The sequence below is a fragment of the Corapipo altera genome, unplaced genomic scaffold (assembly GCF_003945725.1).
Source record: "Corapipo altera isolate COAL_440 unplaced genomic scaffold, ASM394572v1 77b, whole genome shotgun sequence".
In the NCBI taxonomy this organism is placed as follows: Eukaryota; Metazoa; Chordata; class Aves; order Passeriformes; family Pipridae; genus Corapipo; species Corapipo altera.
This window is the reverse complement of record NW_020884933.1, coordinates 1,025,494-1,044,932: the sequence shown is the minus strand read 5'-3', so window position 1 is coordinate 1,044,932 and position 19,439 is coordinate 1,025,494. Positions and strand designations below refer to the sequence as shown.

The 19,439-nt window shown below is 47.3% G+C and overlaps 1 protein-coding gene and 1 long non-coding RNA gene across 6 annotated transcripts in view; both read right to left on the bottom strand.

Moving 5' to 3' along the window:
• KCND3 (potassium voltage-gated channel subfamily D member 3) overlaps positions 1-19,439 on the bottom strand; it is a 139,495-nt gene that overhangs the window by 94,395 nt on the left and 25,661 nt on the right. The gene's annotated exons all lie outside the window — the stretch shown is intronic.
• On the bottom strand, positions 4,864-6,200 carry LOC113954862. Its single transcript, XR_003530355.1, has 2 exons — positions 6,021-6,200; positions 4,864-4,990 (listed from the first exon to the last, which is right to left on the bottom strand). It is a non-coding gene; the product is annotated as an uncharacterized LOC113954862 (long non-coding RNA).

The window sequence follows — 19,439 nt, the reverse complement described above, 5'->3', positions numbered from 1 at the left end:
ATCTCATGTACTTTCACAAGAACCTCTGGGCTCTGAGGCTTGAAGGGAAGATTTGAAGAATGACAATGAGGTCATTTTTTCAGATATTCCCAGACTGCTCTTCAATGTTTGATGAGCAGCATTGGGGCCCTTGATGGAAAATGACTACTGAGTTTTATAGGTTTTTTTTAGTTTGCTCTAATTTTTATTTATTCCAGTTTCATAAGGTGTTTGGAGAGGCTTTTTCCTAACTTTGGAGAGGTGATCTGGGCTTGCTGGAACCCTTGTCTGCACAAAAGCAAGGCTGTGTGATAGAGGTCTGTCCTTGCCTTGCTCTTGCTGGCAGTGTCTGAAGCGGTGAGTGATAACACCCAGTAGTGCTGCAAATGCTCAGCAGAAGTGATCAGATGCCTTTAGTATCTCCAGTGGAGAGTTCATCTCCTGCCTTCTCCGTGATTCAGTAAAAATACCCCGGCATCAAATATTTATGAAACACAAATTAAGATTTAGGCCCTGGGATACCGGGGCTGGGGAACGATGGGTTTATGGGTGTTGAGGGGTTGGAAATGGGCTGGGACGAGGCACACGGGGCTGCTGGAGGCCAGGCAGTGCTGGCACATGGCCCTGCTCACTCCTCTGCCCTGCCAGCAGTGCAGCCTCCTGCCTTTCCCTCCGAGCTACCCCGGGGCAAAGGGATTTGTTTGACATTTGCAGAAAATTCCTGCCGGGCACACGAAGGGCTGTGAGCAAAGCAGGGTCAGTCCTGCAGTGACTCCTGCCAGGGGTGAAGGAGTGAGATGCTTCTTTCTGCTCTGGAATTAAGGTAAAATGTGTAATCCAAGGGAAAGTGGGCTTAGGACCCCTTTTTCTTATCAGAGAATCACAGTTTGGTTGGAAGGGACCTTGATGTTCATCTCATCCCACCCCCTGCCATGGGCAGGGACAGCTTCCTCTATCCCAGGTTGCTCCAAGCCTTATCCAACCTGGCCTTGGACACTTCCAGGGATCCAGGGGCAGCCACAGCTTCTCTGGGCAACCCGTGCCAGGGCCTCCCCACCCTCACAGGGAACAATTCCTTCCCAGTATCCCATCTAACCCTGCCCCTGTCCATGTGAAGCCATTCCCCTTTGTCCTGTTGCTCCAGGCCCGTGTCTAAAGTCCCTCTCCAGCTCTTTTAGAGTCCCTTTAGGCCCTGGAAGGGGCTCTGATGTCACCCCAGAGCCTTCTCTTCTCCAGGCTGAACAATCCCAACTCTCCTGGCCTTTCCTCATAGGAGGAAAGTTTCTCCATCACTCCAATCATCTTTGTGCCCCTTTTCCTAGCACACCCCCTTTCCCCAAAGACCCAGGGTGGGGTTTCTGCTCCCTTCATCTTCCTCCATCCCTGTGGCTGGAGATTTCCCAATGTTGTTCCCGGGGAGCTCGGTGCTGTTTCTGGGAACGACGAACATCCCATGGACCACCTGCCCCCTGCCCTGGGGTGGGAGATGGTGTCACCAGGTCAGAGTGGGCCCTTGCAGCGTGGCCACGGGAAATCATGGTGCTCCACAGCTGGGGGAGGCTCTGCTGCCTGTTACTGGAAGTTCTCCGGGTTCCTTTCCTCATCCCTGTTTTTATTCCGGTCGGCACACAGCGGTTCCACACACATCCCTTCCAGAGCCTCAACCTGATCCCTGCTGGGCTCAGAACTGACAAAGCTCTACCTGGCTATTAGTGAGGTACCTAACCCAGCAGCTAAATATAGAACTGCCAAAGCTCTCCCTGAACCTGTGCCAGCACGGGCAGAAAATCAATGTCCTTCCTCACACAGCTCCTTGACAGGCCTCTGCTCCCAGACTCTTATCTGGGCCTGGCACTGGTTCCCAGATATTCCTTGATTCCCCTTAGAAAGCCCAGAGCCACCAGTGCCTATTGCAGAGCTGACCCTTCCCTGGAAAAGCACCTCTTCCCTCCCTTCAGGGCTCCAGCTTGTTCTCCCAGGTGGGATCACAGTATTGAGATCTGCAGTGGTGCAGCCAGGCTTGGTATTTGTTCTTAAATTATATTGTTTCCTTGTGTACTTTTAAAGTAAAGGTATTTGCTTCTCTCTGGTAAGGCTCAGTATCCTTTTGGCATTTCAGAAAAGGTGGGCAGGATGAATTATTCATTTTAAAAGTGTGTGACATTATGATGGAGCTCCAGCAAAGTACATTTAAACATTACAAAATAGGATGAATCAGTTTAAACTCATCTGAGCTTATCATATATCAGATGAAATGACTGATATAAAGGCTAAAAAGGAAGAAAAAAAGCTCTTCTCAAACCATTTCTAAATTAGACTCCGAAACCACACCAAATACAAAAGAGGGTTTATTTTCAGATCATTAAATGCCAAAAGGTTTAGGGAAAATTGGTGAAAACACAGAGTTAAACCCCTCTTTGCTAAAAAGCTCTTGGAACTGGGCTGATGTACATCCCTGAAAGCAGGAAAGGGACAGGTGGGGACACACCAGGGTGGATCCCTGAGGATCTGAGGACACAGATTCCTCAGGAGAACTCGTGTAGATGAGAAAAGGAAAGGCTCTGGTTAAAGACTAAAGAATAAGGTGGTGAAAATCAGCAGAAAGAACCTCATGGAGGTGCTTCAGGAGTCTCCTCAGGTTTGTGTCTGCTCTGTCTCCTTTACTCTGAAGGTTTGTTTTTTCTGAAAATACAAATATTGGGTTTTTTTCTGAATCCCTCTGCAAAATCTCCTTCTGCCTGCATCCAAACAGGAGGATCCCTTTACCTGTAAAAGGGATGTCTGGAAGTGCAGAGCACCAGGAACAGGATGTTCAGACTCACAGTTTATACAGCCTTCATTATTTTCATGAAAATTCCATCTTAAAAAGTCAAATTCTAGGTCAAATTCCACTCTAAGGAGTCCTCTAAGCAGAATTTCTGCTTGTCTTTATGCTTTAAATATTGCTTTTTTGTGACAATTGTTGTCCTTCCTCCCAGGGCAACTGCACTCCCAGTTGAACTGAGCACCACAGGCTCCTGCTCAGACCTGGCTAGTTTGGGGTCTGGATCCTGATTTTCCCAATTCTTTTGGGGAGGCCAGGCTGCAATTCAGCTGAACCCTTCATTCCAGCCTTCCTGCACATTTTTTTCCCTAAGATTTCCCACTGTGCTAAAATTTCCAGGCTCTGGTCCAGCTGCTCCCTCATCTTTGCTTCCCTGTCCCTACCAGATGAGGAACCCCCAGGAGCTGCTCCTGCCCCATCCCTGTGCTGCTTTGATCTATCCAAATATTTATTCCACACCCACTTTTCTTTAAACTTTTCAAACAACTAAGTTTTTTCCCCTCCTAAACCCGATCTTAACATACTTTTCCCAGCAGGAGTTACTGCAGGAATAACACAGATGTTGCAGGAAGAGCTGAGATGCAAGGTTTTGGTTCCCCTCACGATTTAATGGAGCTGTTCTGCTTTACCCAAATCCCCTGGAAAACTCCCTTAAAGCTCCCTGCTGATGGATGTAAACCCAAGGTCTGACTCCTCGAGCTCACCGGGATGAAAGGGAATAAAAGCACACGCGCTCTCGTGAGCAGGAGCTCCAAAAATCCACCCAGTTCAGCATCCTGTCACTCCCAGTGACAAATGGAAAAAAAAAAAAAGACCCTGAACAAGGGAAAAACCTGCCACTAAGGCCATTTCTCTGTGAATTGAAAAGAATTATAACCTTTTCTAAGTTCACATTGTCTTATTTTGACGACGAGTCCTGGGTTTCGATAGAAATGTTGGTTCTTTCTGAAAAGGCAGCTGAACTCCTGCTCCCAGGGATGTGTTGTGGCCCCGAATCCCTGAGGTTTAATCATGTGAAGGTGCATCCAGTGACCTGTTGGTCAAATTTGTCCCTTTAATTCGAGGCCTCTCAGCCCCTTCCCCTCTCGTGTCCTTAAGACCGGTGGGAATTGCCCCTTCTCACCTGGGGCTCTTTCCCCGCTCCTTAAAGGTGCACTTTTTGAAGAACACGGCCAGGCTTTGATCCAATCAGGTTTAGAATCCAGTAATTGCATTCTGCCAGGCTAAATTTCCTTGCAATTCCAATTGGATGCAGTGCTGCTCATTAGGTGAGGTCCTAATCGCCTGCACCGTGTTGCTGTGCAACAACTGCTCCAATTAATCCCCCGGGTCAGGAGACTGAGAGAGTCCTCCTGTATATTTGTAATTTGTAAAGCTGTAATGGGCCCTTTTCAAGGAATATTACTTAATATTTAATAACACTAATACTAATGGACTCTGCATTTGCTCCAATTAAACCCTTGCAAGAGTGGATTGTGTAAACTCTGCCTTCAGCTGCTGGAGTGTGGCAGTTTTTGGAGAGACTTTGTACTTGATGGAGTGAGGAGAAAAGTAGGGTAATATGATTCCCAAGCAATTATGCATTAGGTCCACATACTGCAGCTGCTGAAAGCATTTATCATAATTAATGGAACCACACTGATTATCAAAGGATGTTTGGATAATGATTGATTTGTCACTTGTTGTAAAGCCGTGCAGGACATCAGAGCACAAATTACACTGATTTACTGGAAGAGTTATAGGCTTTCAAGCAAAGCCAATCCTTAGGGGAGAGTCTGGGGCTCTGCTGCTCCTTCCTGGCCCTCTTGGTCCCTCAGAATCATTTCTATGGGATAAAATGGAATTAGGAGACTTCCTGCTAAGAGGGGAAGGGAACGTCCCCTTGAACGAAGGGACAACACTGCCAGGGCTGCTCCACATCTCACAAGAAAACAAACCCCTTTCTTTCTTCTCATCAAAGAGAAACGACAAATTGCCTTCAGCTGCACCAAGAGACCCCCAGGAGGGGTTTGAAGCCCCCGGGGCAGCTTTTCCACCATCACCTCCCATTATTGCCTTGCCTGTTTTTAGTGGAAGTTCCAGGTTTTCCCAAGCCAGTTCTTTTCAGCCATTCAACATTTTCTCCCATGTCAGAGGGAAAGGATGGCTTTACACGGTGTTGCCATGGAAACACCTGCTGGATACGGGCTGGAGATGGGCGAGAGAGAGAAGGAAATGCTCAAGAGAACTGAAAGCAAAGGTGCAGAAGCCCCAGTGGGTTTCTTTCCTCAGCAGGGCATTTGCAGCAGGGATCCCAGGTTTTTCTGGATTTATCTGCACAGTTCAGGGCAGTTTGCAGTGGGGATCCCAGGTTTTTTCTGGATTTACCTGCACAGTTCAGGGCAGTTTGCAGTGGGGATCCCAGGTCTTTTCTGGATTTATTTGCACAGCTCAGAACTGTGTGTTGGAACCAGGGAATTTGGCATGCTGCAGCAATGGGAAAAAAGGACAAATGTTATCCCTGGTGATTTCATCACCCCCTCTGAAGTCACTGTCTGATTTTTCCATGGAAATCTGCTCCCAGCCTGCTCAACCCCTTCCCCTTCCCTCAGGCCACTGATGCAGCCAGAGCAGGGCTCTTTCCTCGTGGGTTGTCTTGGCAACATGTGATGTCCAGAGGGGGTCAAAGCCACGGGCAGGGCTTTCCTGGGGTGACCCTGTGTTCCCAATGCTAAAAGGCATTTTTGAGGGAGAGAATTAACATAACTTATCAGGGTGAGTGCACAGGAGGCATATTTTTAATTTTGAGCGTGTGCATTTTACATTCCTGACTCCAGACCTGATGCTCAGTTCCTCCCTCTGCCAGCCTGATCCAGGGCTTTCTGGAGTCAACAGGGCTCTGTTTTCCCCAGTGATCTTTGGCTCAAGCACTGCCATAAAAGCTTTTGGATCAAAGCACACGTTGTACAGAAAGTCAGACAGGTATAAAGAGCATCTGTTGTGTTGAGTCATTTGAGTTTGTGCCATGCCTTGGACCACTTGTGGGTAAGCTCTCAGCTTTCTGCTGTGTGTACACCACTTTAAACCAAGCTTGATGTCTGCCTCTCTAATTTTAAGCAGAGGGAAAAATATTCCCTGAGTTTATGCTTTGGCATCGTGGACTTCAAGAGGCTGTGGGAGTTTAAGTGCTGGGAACAGGGCAGGGAGTTTCAGGAGGGTTTTAAGCCCCCAAACTCACTGTTCAGTGCTTCTGCAACCTTTGCAGGACACCCAGGTGTCAGTGGAGAGATCAAAACCCGCTGGGTAACTGTGAGGGATAAGTCCATGGGTGGTGGATGGCTGGTTACAGGGATGACTTCATAAATCATAGAATCACAGAATCATAGAATCAGCTGGGCTGGAAGGGACCTCAGAGATCATCAAGTCCAACCCTTGATCCAACCCTGCTGTGGTTCCCAGCCCATGGCACTGATGCCACATCCAGTCTCTTCTTAAAAACCTCCAGGTTTTTAATCCACCACTTCCCTGGGCAGCCCATTCCAATGGCTGAGCACCCTCTCTGCAAAGAAATTCTTTCTAATATCCAACCTAAACCTCCCCTGGCACAGTTTAAGACCATGCCCTCTTGTCTTGCTGATGGTTGCCTGGGAAAAGAGACCAACCCCCCCCCTGGCTCCCCCCTCCTGTCAGGGAGTTGCAGAGAGTGAGGAGGTCTCCCCTGAGCCTCCTCTTCTCCAGGCTGAACAGCCCCAGCTCCCTCAGCCTCTCCTCACAGCACTTGTGCTCCAGTCCCTTCCCCAGCCTTGTTGCTCTCCTCTGGACCTGCTCCAGGACCTCAATGTCCTTCCTGAGCTGAGGGCCCAGAACTGGACACAGCACTCCAGGGGTGGCCTCACCAGTGCTGAGTCCAGGGGAAGAATCACTTCCTTGGCCCTGTTGGCCACACTGTTCCTGATCCAGGCCAGGATCCCTTGGCCTTCTTGTCCCCCTGGGCACACTCTGGCTCCTGTTCAGCTTCCTGTCCATCCCCACTCCCAGGTCCCTTCTCTGCCTGGTTGTTCTCCAGCCCCTCTGTCCCAGCCTGTGGGGCTGCTGGGGGTTGTTGTGGCCAAAGTGCAGGACCCGGCACTTCAAACAGCTCCAACTCTTAGATGTCTCCAGACCCATCTTTCTGAGCTCATGTCTGTGTGGTTTCAGGGTTTTCTCTTGCTGTATTCAGAAATTTAAACTCATGCCTCTCAGCTGGAAGTGCTGCCATGCTGTTGAGCAGTGACCAGAGCAGGATGGAGAGATTTAAGTACCCTGAGGATGGCCCAGTCTCTCCAGGGAGGTTGTCCCCGTGTTCCTGACCAGAGCAGCACCAACCTGTGCAGCCCAAGCTGCATTTTCCTTCACAGTTTGTCTGTCTGGTTGTGCTGTCCAAAGCTAAAATGACCTGTGTAGCTCTGGAATTCAGTTATCCACCAAAAATAACGTCCTTCTGGGAACTGGGTTTGAAAACTGGCTCTCTGTCCCTGCTACAAATCATCTGCTAATTGCTCAGAGAACTATTGCAAGGAGTTGAGTGCTGAGTCTGTGCTTCCCAAATATCCCTGTGTTTCCTGGTCATCCCTTATCCTGCTTTGATCCCTCCTGCTGTTACATTTTCCCCATCACTGGTTTTTTTTGCCTCTCTCTGCTGGGACCCTGAAATGTGTGTGTTCATCTTTAGGGCTCGATTTTCCCTTTTTGTGCCTCCTGCAAATCTTATTAAACCTCGTTGTATTAAATGGCAGAAATGTGCAGTTAAGTCTGAGGTTTTCAAAATGCATTAGACCTCTTTTCAAGTACGCAAAGTGTAAATGGATTTTTGTGCTTTGGGAATGGAGCAGTGTGTTTACAATTTTGGTTAGATAAAAGGATGCTGAGATGGCCTTTAACATTGATTTCACGTTACGTTTTTTCTCAGCTTTAATACAGCCTTGGAGGTTCTTTTTAGCATTCTGATTTACAGAATGCATTGGAAAATGAGTTTTATTTTATTTATCACCCAGTAATGGGCTTTTCTTTCTGTTCTTCCTCGGTGTAGTTGGCTTTAAAAATAGTAACCTGTGTAATCTCGTTAGGTCAGGCTCTCTTCTTGCAAGGTTTCAACTGTAGGGTGGGTTGAAACACTGAGAAACACAAACTTCTTGCACTGGTTTGTTATTTTTCTTGTGAATCCAACTCAAGCCAAGTGAGCCACGACAGGTATATATTAAACCTAAGCCTTTTTGAACCTGAAAAGAAAGTTTTCTGAGTGATACAGGTTTAAATATCAGAGAAACTGAGCTCTCTGTGTGCTGATTGTGTCATTCTCGAGCACATCTGGGCAGTTCAGCTCAAATTCCCATTCTGCACATCCTGGGCTGCAGCAGCAGGGGCTGATAGTATTTATTCACCTTGCAGAGACAGCTGCAAGGGTAATATGTTCTACATAAACTGCACTTGGACAGTGAAAGCTGCCATGGAAGTGTTGTACATAAATGGGGTGATTTGTCCAAGGAGGCTGACAAAAATAATGGCGAAAAATAAACTGCTCTCTTGGGTGAATGGGCATTATCTGTGTGTTATCAATCCTTTGAGGGGACTCTGGAGCCCTGGGGTGGCTCTTGCAGGAAGCAAAGAGGGGCCAAAAAAAACCAGGCCTGGAGTTTTGACTTTTTCGAGCGCCTTCGTTATTGAAATCTAAATTTAATTCCAGTTATGATTGCTTTGAGAGTGATGCCAAGTCCTATATAACCTGACCTACTTCAAAAGTGTATGGAGAAATATATCCATCAAACTGACCTTCCTTTTGTCATTTCACATCTCAGTTGTCACCGTGGAAAACTTGGCATTAATTTTTCAACAGGCAGAGAGAGACAGATTGGGTCAGACAGGAGGAGTATTTGTATTGATCAGCAAAAGGAGATGAAGTGCCTGAGAGATGGTGAATCTCCTGCTCATTCTCTCAGTTTATCTGTCCATGGATTTGGTGTAGAATTCCTTGATAAATTATTGGTTTAATGCCCTTAACTCTGTAGAATCCCAGAATGGTTTGGGTTGGAAAGGGACCTTAAAGATCATCTCATTCCACCCCTGCCATGGGCAGGGACACCTTCCACTAGCCCAGGCTGCTCCAAGCCCTGTCCAACCTTGACCATTCCCAGGGATGGGGCAGCCACAGCTTCTCTGGGCAACCTGTGCCAGGGCCTCCCCACCCTCACAGGGAAGGATTTTTCCCATATATCTGATTTAAATCTACAGTATTACAGTGTCTGTCAGCTCTGATGCTGCCTAACAAACGTGTGCCTATAAGGAGGTGCAAGAAATGGTGATTTAAACAGAAAACAAAACCCACTCAAAAAAACCCCATTTGGCCCATTCCATGAGTAGCTGGTTGCACTCCAGAGCTCTCTCTTGCAGATGTTGTGGACAGACCTGTGGTGGATTCCTTGCAGTGCAGAGATCCCTGAGCAGGTTTGGTGCTGGCAAGCTGGGATGCACCAGGAATATCCTGGCTGCAGCAGCACGAGAGCTCAGTTTAGATCCCTTTAGCCCACTGAAAAGCCACGTGCTGTGCTGTGCTGCAGAGCCTGCACTGCTCTGGCTTCCTCAGCTTGGCTGAATAAAGCTAAAAATCCATCACCTTCCTCCCTTCCCTTCGCTCAGCTGAGGGGTGAGAGGTGGTAGGTAGGAATAAATCATTGCTTTGAGGCTCCTTCTTTCCCTCTGCAAAGCCAGAACAGTGTAAAGACACCTCAGTAAGAGCAGGTCTTGCCCTCTGCCCAGGAATATGTTTCTAAAAGAGGAGTCTCAGCCTTTGCAAGGGCGTTTTTGGCCTGTCTGCCTTTGTTATTCCACAGATCTGGCCCCCACTAGACTTCCATGGCCACTGAGGGCTTTTGGGGATGTTGGATTTCATCCAAGTGGTCCAAATTCAGGGCAGACTGGGCAGCCCCAGCTGGGCATCAAGAAAAGAAAGTAAGGAACATTCCCTCTTGTGCAATTTAATATGTGGAAAAAAACATGGGCATGCCTTCTGTTTAAATACCATTTACAGTTACAGATAGGCAAAGATTTCCAAGCCTGTATTATGCAAAGAAATTTCAGAATGAAATGTTTTGTGCTCAGTTGAGAAGTTGATCTTATGACCTCGGGGGAGAGAAAAACTGGAGAAAAGGAAACTACCTGCATAAAAAGCACATTTACTGAAGTTTTATCGTTTTTTTTCCCCATAATATTGATGGCAAGGGACATCCTGACCAAGTGTTTGCAATGTTTTCTCTCAGTCCAAGTCTCAACTCTCTCCCTTGTGTGTGAAGTAGAAGGAACTGGCTCGGCAGCTGAGCCCGATCAGAGAGTAAAACATTAAATCCAAAGCAGCTCTCAGCTCCTCCAGCCAGGAAAATATCCATGTTTTATTCATAGATGAACACTAGTCAACATCCTCCAGTTCCCTGGATACAACCCTGAGTCTATAAATAGCTCTGCAATGACACAGCAAACCAGCATGGGGATGGAAGGCAGCGGCACGGGGCTCATCCCACCTGGATCCTCATGGGAAAACACACTTGGAGTCACCTCCAGCAGCTGGAGCAGGGCAGTGGGGCTGCCCAGAGTAGACTGGGGTCAGGGGGCTTGTCCAACCTGGATCCCCGTGGGAAAATGCGCCTGGAGTCACCTCCTGCAGCTGGAGCAAGGCAGCGGTGCCCAGGGCAGGTTGGGCTCAGAGGGCTCATCCCACCTGGATCCTCATGGGAAAACATCCATGGAGCCATTCCAGCAGCCAGAGCAGGGCAGTGGGGCTGCCCAGGGCACACAGGGCTCCCTGGGCTCATCCACCTGGATCCTCATGGGAAAAAACATGCCTGGAGTCAGCTCCAGCAGCTGGAGCAGGACAGCAGTGCCCAGGGCAGGCTGGGCTCCCTGGGCTCATCCACCTGGATCCTCATGGGAAAATATGCCTGGAGTCAGCTCCAGCAGCCAGAGCAGGGCAATGGGACTGCCCAGGGCACACAGGGCTCCCTGAGTTTATCCAGCCTGAATCCTCATGGAAAAAAAACATGCCTGGAGTCAGCTCCAGCAGCCAGAGCAGGGCAGTGGGGCTGCCCAGGGCACACAGGGCTCCCTGGGCTCATCCAGCCTGGATCCTCATGGGAAAACATGCCTGGAGTCAGCTCCAGCAGCTGGATCCAGGCTGTGGGGTCACCCAGGGATGCTGCTCCTCCCCCCTGGGGGGATCTCAAGTTCCTGACCCCTTCCACTCGTGCCCTTGCCCCTCTCCTTTGCCTGCTGGTGTGTCCTGCCCCTGTTTGCTTCACTTTACTCACCTGGATTTTTCTTGCACACCCAGAGCAGGTGTGTGCATGTTTAGGAGAAGACTGGAAGTAGTGAATAAACTTGGGATGGAATACAGTTGGGAAATAGAGAATAAATGCATGCCCAGCTCCCTAATGATGCTGTGCCTGATGTATGCTCAGTAATAATTCTCTCTGTAGCTAAAACTGGCTGGATCCTAATTTAATGTAAACTTAGGTGAGTGCAGCTGTAATCATTTACTCCAGACAGGGATGGAGGCCTGGGAGACTTGCCTGGAGTTTCTCACACGTGCCTCAATCATATTTTAGCATGGCTTTAACAGTTCAACAGGCAGAGCTGGCATAACAGATTCATCATGCATGCCCATGATTTATGGACCCCTGTTGATCTATATCCTCGCTCTCCTTATTTTCCAACGCATTTATCATTCTCACGTGGTCATTTCTTTCCACTCTGCAATTCTCAGTGGCTTCCAGTTTTTTTGGGGGAGGGTTTTTTTGGTGGGTTTTCTTTTTTTTTTTTTTTTTGGCTGCTCCTGAGAATTTCTCAGGAACTTTATCTGGACCAGAAGAGCCCTCAGCAGAGAGTTCAGCTGCAGAGTTGTGGAGATGGGGACAGGGAGGGTTTTACAGAGAGCTGTTAATGCCTTGTGTGATTTCAGCACAAACACAGAGACAGCTCCGTTTTGTATTTATACTCTTGGGGCTTTTAACAAGCTTTTTTCCCCCTGACTTTAATATTTATTGCACCAGAATAACGGGAGATTTAGGATTCTCTAGTAATTCACTTAGGCAGGAGCCAGGCTACGATGCAGAGCTCTGCTCCTTTTAGCTCCAGACACAAACAGCTCCTTCAAAAACATGAATGTGCCTGCAGGAAACAGGGAAACTCCACGTGCTGGAGGACAACCAGATGTCCACCATCCAGATGTGCAGCTGCAGCTGCCTCCTGACCAAGCCCCAAGCCCTGGGGGCTGTCAGATGATGGGATGAGGAGCAATCTCAGCTCCATGGGCAGGGGTGAGGGGGGGATTCCGAGCTGGGTTTTGGGGTGGGTGTCTCACAGAAACTTGTGTTACCCCTTCCACTGGGGACACCTTGTACTGCAAGGCTAAAGCTCTTGTGAAGGAAGCTGTGGGTGAGGGATGGGGTGAGAGATGAGCTCTGCACTACCTGCCTCTCTCTAATTGCTGTGATGCACACAGAGTACTAGAAAGTTGTACAGGTTATTTTTAAATTGTGGAGGAAGTTATGTAAGGTGGATCATGCTAAGGGTTTATTTTATTTTTTAATGGCTATATTTTAAAATTCACGCAGAAGCATGGAGGGACTTTTAATTACTAAATTTAAACCTTCAGGTGACACTTAAGCAAAGAGGGGAAAAAAAAAAAAGCCTTTATCATTATTTTTTTTTCTGGCCTCCTTTTCTTTGCAAAGCAAACGTAAGAGCAGGCAGGGAGGTTACCCTGAGACACGACAGAGCTTCAGCCTGGGCATGAGCTGCAAAAGCACAGCCCTATTTCACAATATCTTATACTTCACTGGTAATGCAGCATCTTCCATTCTCCATTGCAGGAACTGGCTCCAACACGACCACTTTAATTTCCTTGGGGAGTCCATGATATTACTTCCTGAAACTTGCTCTGTGTGGCTCTTGGAAGAGGCCTCAGAAGCTTAGCAGGGAAGGGCTAAGCTGGAGACCAGAGCACAGCAAAGCTGGTGCTTAAACCAGTTTGCATCCCAACCTTGGAGAGGTGCTTTGCCAAAGGCAGCAGGATATAAACACCCACCAAAGTGAAATATGTGCTGAGTGATTCAGCCTGGAGGGAGTTGGTGCCTTGTTCTCACAAACAGGGCAACCACAGCTTCCAAAAGTCCATGTTTCACTCCAAAAGAACAACTCTCCTGCCTGCCCAAAAGAGATTTTAGGAGTGATGGAGAACCACGCCTGAAAATATGATCTGGGTTTAGTTTAAAGGGATGTTCTGGCTTAGGTGTTACAACTGTGATCAGAGGTGGAAATGAAGGAAAAAATCATATTTTCTTAGGGAAAGTTTTTAGGAAGTTTAATAAGCTTGGAGCCAGTAAGAGGTTCAGAGATTTAGTGGAGTTTTTAATGTCAGCCACAAGTCCTGGAGATGAGAGTAAATTCATAGCTATGGCCTCAAGTCAGCAAAGAGTTTCTATTCAAGGTAGAATTTTAAACCCCTCTGAACTCATCTCTATGCTTCAAATTAAATGTAAGTTGGAGGTCTGGCTAAACAGGAGTGGATTATGTAAAAAAAAAAGAATGTATTGTAGTTTTTTGAGGCATAGCCATTTTTCTGCATGCCTTCCAGGGGCAGGATTACAAATCTTTTAATGAGGATCTGCTTTAAACCCTCTGGCCATTCTGTTTAGGCAGAAACGTTTTCCTTTTCTTCCATGCCAAAAGTGACACCAGAGGAACATGTATTTATCCAGAAATAAAAATTAAAAAAGCCCCAGCTCAGCTTTTGTGTTTGTTATCTAAAGCTGGAAAAGCATCTTTGAGGCTCCACAACTCACCAAGCCTGTTCCTTGTGTTCCCCTGGCTTGTGTTTATCTTATTGACTGGAGAGAGAAGAGAGAGGAAAAGTGTGTTTTAATTAGTGGGGAGAACTTCATCTGTTTGGAGGTCAAACTGCAGCAGAGTGAACCCACTCTGGGAGTGGAGCTGCCACTTGCTCAGGGGAGGGTTCACGGCACCTTCCTGCTCTACTTCTGTGCCTGACTGGGAGCCTTGCACAGTAATACAGTCATGGAATCATGGAATGGTTTGGGTGGGAAAGGACCTTAAAGCTCATCTCATCCCACCTCCCTGTTGTGGGAAAAATCCCTCTTTTAATTTCAGAAAGATGGCAGAAACTCAGGGAACAAAGAAGGATTTATTCGGTGAGTCGGGTCCTTCCCCCACCCAGTTTTTGGGGAGAAAGACCCCTTGGCTTTACCTCTCATTCATTTTATAGTTTTACAAAATCTCACCCCTTTTCAGATAAGTTTAATAGATTAATTTTTACCTAAAAAAGGTTTCTTTTCTCTCAAAAGGGGCTTTCCTTTTATTCTGATTGGCTGCAGGGCGTCCCCTGTCCAGGATGATGGATCTTCCTTTGTTCTTAGCCCAAAGAGAGAGAAGAACCCCTTTTGTACAAAAACGGCCCCAAAAGACTTTAAGAACTCTTGCATTTCCCTTATCTGGCTGAAAAAGACCCTGACACTCAAGTCCAGTATTTTGGAACTTGGATATCTTACAACTTCGCCATACACCGACAAAAAATTGCGTTTTTATTTCTCATACAGTCATGGGCAGGGAGACACCTTCCACTAGACCAAGTTGCTCCAAGTCCTGTCCAACCTGGCCTTGGACACCTTTCCTTTTGCCTTTGTACCATGAGCAGAAGTGATTCCCTCTCCTGGATCCCTTTCCACTGTGAGCCTCAATTCCTTCCCCTGCCCAAGGGAGGGTGACAGCCTGACCTGCCTCCCCCAGCTCTTTGAATTCAGCAGCTGACACATGAGGACAAACTGTTCTTTTCAGCAACAGGCAGCCTAAATACACCCAAGAATATTATTAGTTTCTCCTTTCTCCAGCTTGTGCCTTTGTTTTGGTCAAGTGACAGCCCTGAAGGGGACACGGAGGTTTTACAAGTCTTGGAGCTTGTACAGCCTGAAGGGAACAAAAAAAAAAAAGAAAAAAAAAGATTCTCCCATCTAGTTTTATTGAATATAACCAATCAGGCACAATTGATTGCTCTAAAGTAATCCCAAACCTTCCCCTTCCCTGAATGGGAGGCTTCAGACATGATAATTGAAGTAATTCAAATCCTCTGTAAGAAACAACCTTATTGTCTCCTGCTGTGGATGTCTCTGTCATTTATGAAGATGCACTGGTTATCTTTCTGCCAGTGGACTCTAATGAAAGAGGTGGCTGCAGAGTTAAATGGGCCAAGAACCAACTTTCAATCCCCACAACACAATTTAGATAAATTCCTGCAGTGGCACCAGAAACTATTCAGATTAGAGGCACACAAAGGCTTTTGTGGGTTTTTCTGAAGGCACTCGAGAGCCCCCAGCAGCACCTGATGGTTTCCCAGCTACCTGACTAATGAATGACACTGAAAGGGTTTGGAAGGGATCCCATTACAGATTCTCAGCAGTTTTTTCCCCTGGAGCTGATGTTGTCAGGTCTCCCATCCTTCCTGCTTTGCCTCTTTAGTTGCCACTTGTGCTGAGCAATTTAAAACTCCCTGCTAAGCTCAGGAGCCAGCCCTGAGTCACTGCTGCTCCCTGGGGCTGGGACAGCCCAGCTGTGGCTTTAACAGGAGATTTCCACCATGGGGAACATCTGCTGTGCTCCTCCTGCCCCACTCAGGTGACCCCTGACTTCTGCTTCCTGAACCTGGAGCTTCAGGAAAAATTGCAGCATCTCCTGGGGATCGGGGTCGTTGCTCCACAACACACAAACAGGCATTTTAACCACCCCAAACACAGGCAAACCTTCCTAAAATTCAGATCAAAGTTATGTGCAAGCCGTGGAAATCCTCAGGAATTGTTCCCAGCCCTGTTTAAAGCACAGGGAAACCACGAGATGAGTCCAAATGTCTCCAGTCTGACACGTCTCCTAGAATGATGAAGCTGAAGTATAAAGAAACCCAGTTTCTTCCTCCTCTTTTTGCATGAAGTGCTCATTGTTAATTTAGTTCTGAAAGATCCTTGATGGATGGTACCAGGTAGGTTTCCCCATTATTCTTTCTAATCTGCTTGATATACAATTGGAGGCAGTTGAGGGGAAAAAAAATAAGGAGGCTGAGGAACTTCAAATCAGAATTCATTTATGCAGCAATTCCAGCATCCATTAAAAATAACCCATTAAATATTGTCCTCTGCTAAATTTAGAAAATGCTCAGGTGTGTCTGCTCTTGTGCTGCACAGAAAGTTTTAAGACAGATTTAATCATACCCAGTGTTAGGGGAAAGAGCTAATTAGATTGGCAAATTTAGAAGGCAGTAGTATATTATATGGGAAGAAATGGGTGATTAGATATTATTCACTGTAAAAGTGACTGGCCCTGGGGAATATCTTTAAGGATATTACATGACATAATCCTAGTTTAAAAATTGAGAAAGTAGAAGTTCACATCATCCTCAAAAAAAATACTTCAGTGTTTCAAAAGGATTTTTCCCAAGGGTAGTTTTTAGGGGTTTTTTTTGGCAGCTGGAGTCAGGAAATGGGCTGGAGGAGTAACAGTCCTGCTGGCAATTTGTCCAGTTGGGCTGTTCTGTGTCCCTCTGTCCCTCTGTCCCTGTGTCCCTGGCTGTGCCCAGGTATGGGTGGGGAAAATACCACTCCCTTTATCCCCACCTTTGCAGCCCACAGGGTGATTTTAAGGGCCAGGGACACCCCCCACCTGCTGCTTTGATACATCCCATCATGAACTTGTGGGATTTCTGCAAACAACAGCCTTTGTTTACCCCCATAGATTGTATTCTACAGTACTCATTAAATTGTTAATTAGCCACGTACAAACGGACTCCCCCACAACATCTTCAGCATTGCATTTCCCCCATGAAAGCAGGTCTAGAAGGGGAAAAGGGGATTATTTTCCTTAAACAAGTAAAAAAGTCTACTTCTTAACGTGATACAGGGAGGGAAGTCTCAGTATTAATGACTTTGCTGAGCTTTAATCACCATAAAAGATAAATGTAGCACGTTGGGAGTTAAAGCCCATGGAAAGCCTGAGGAAGCTGTGTTTTTGTAGTTGCCCTTCTCACTGTGTTTTCCAGCTCTGCTCACATCAGTCTGTGGTTTTTCTCTGACTGTGATGCTCTTGAAGCCGCTGTCCCCTCGTGCCAGGACATCCCTCTCCCTTCCTGCCCCATGAATTCATTCCCAGCTGCCTTTAGCTCCTTGTTCCACCTCCTGAGGTCATTTTATACTGTTCAAAGAAAGGTATAAAACGTGTCAGGAGTTGTGCTTACTCCCCAGCCCCAGCACAGAGGTGATTGATAGAATATGTCATTGCTAAATTGCTCACATAAAAAATGATTCATTCCAGCTCCTTTACACTTGTCCTTCCATTATCCAGTATGGTCTAATTGCAGGGACCAACCTGTTTGCAGAAAGCTTTTCAACCTCACTTATAAACAAAAGGAGAGATTAGTTTAAGTAGAAACAGTATGGCTGTGTTTAAAAATGGCCATAATCACAGAAGCATGTGGTGTGACATTAGTGACTTTGCTGCCACAGTCACTAAATACAGAATTATGTCCAACACAGCAGCTCTGGTTCAGGCTGGCTGGATGCTTTCCACCAGCTCTGTTAACTTTATCAGCAAAATAAATCAGGAGCTTGTTTTGTCCTCAAGCACACACGTTGTTGGTTTTGTTTTTTTTTCCCTCTTCTAAAGCAAATTTCTGTTTCATCCTTCTGAAGGGGGTCATTTAATAGCGTGTGAAATGAAATGTCAACAAGAATTAGAACAAATGGCACTGTAAGCCCCGAGAGACAGCAAGTTTCTGCTGGGAAAGATTTCCAGCCAGCCCAGGGCAGGGAGAGGAGGGAAAAGGTCTCAGGTGCTGCTGCAGGGCCGGTGCCAGAGCCCTCACACCACCTGAAGCCCCATTTTGGGCAGCTTCAGCTGGGCTCTCCTGGAAACTTTGGGACCCTGGCCCTCAAAATTCGGGAGCCAAACCCATCTCCCTGCCCAGGACGTGCTCAGGGGGTGGGTTTTCTCCCAGCCCTCCTGGTGCTGCAGAGCAGAGGGGTTGGTGGGGGCTCTGGCAGCGGGCAGGGTCCTGTGCTCCAGCTGCTCCTGAATCCCAGGGCTTGTGCCAGCAGCTCCTGGTCTCCAAGAGACTCCTGCAGCTGTGCTTGGATCCAGGAAACACCTGCTCCACTGCAGCACTGGGGTTTTGGGGGGGGGCTGCACAGGGGGAGGCACGAGAAGTAGGAGAACTGAGATGGAAGAAGGAGAAATTCTGCTCCTAAAGCTGAGGTTCGTGGAATCATAGAATATCCTGAGCTGGAAGGGACCCACAAGGATCATCCAGTCCAACTCCTGGCCCTGCACAGACACCCCAACAATCCCACCCTGACCCTGAGAGCATTGTCCAAACACCCCTTGAGCTCTGGCAGCCTTGGGGCTGTGCCCACTGCCCTGGGGAGCCTGTTCAGTGCCCGACCACCCTCTGGGGGCAGAACCTTTCCCTGAGATCCAACCCAAACTTCCCCTGAGAATCCTGAGCCCTGGCAACACAAGAGAGATGAATTCTGGCTTTGAGACTGTCATCAGCTGTTTCTCTTCACTGCAAAAGTCCTTCTGAGACACAACCCTCTCATCCCTTCTCTCACCAAAAATCGGCTTTTAAGCCCCAAGTTTACATTTTATGGCCTTGTCCTGTGGGTTCTGTGCGTGGCAGATGGAGACAGGTGAGCTCCAGACATGACAGGGCCACGCTGAGCATCCTGCCCAGTCCCTGGGGTGTCGTGGCACAGACACAGCCGAGGCCATAAATGAAGTTCCTGCCCTTGGGATTATCACTTTTATGAACCATAAAGCCCGTTGTTTATGGGAAGCTCAGAAACGACATGAAAACATAAATGTGAGGCATGCAAATAAATCCTCCTGACAGGACTGTTCACTGGACTCATTACTATGGAAATAAATTTAAAATGTGACTTTTGGGAGCCGCCGAAAGCCATCACTTTGTGGAGCTGTTCTGTGCCAAAATTTGTGGTGTGTGGGGAAGGCTTTTCAGATGTTGCTTGCTTTGAAAGTAATTCCAGTGAAACAAAGGCCACTGGATAATTAGGAAGCCTCTATTGTGGTGGATGAGCCGGGCCTGGCAGGCTCAGGTGCCCTGGCCCTGATTGTGGCCCATTTACATTCTGCACAGAGGTTGCAGACCTATTATTGTGATGTTGCTCACTGCATAAAGCCCAATTAACGAAAGGTTAGGAGGCAATTAAAAAATCACAAAGTGTCCTTTATTTCCAAGTGAAGTTTATACTGCAGGACGAGTTCCTGGCACGCCCTACAGAACCCTCCCTGAGGACTGAGGCAACTGCTGCTCTATTGTGAGTTTGTTTTGAGCCTTCTGTAGGATTTTGGGGGTTTCTCTAAAGGGACAGAAAAAACATGCCAGTCTCAGTCGACCATTTATAGCTCCTTAATGGATTTGTGCCTCAAGTTTGTGCTTTTCAAGTGGCCTGAAATGGGGAGAACTGAAATGAGAGGCATCAAAAGTACCTGTCTAAGCAGCAGAATTTTCTTCTGGGGTGATGTGGCAGTGACTGGCATGAAAACTGCAGGTGGAAAA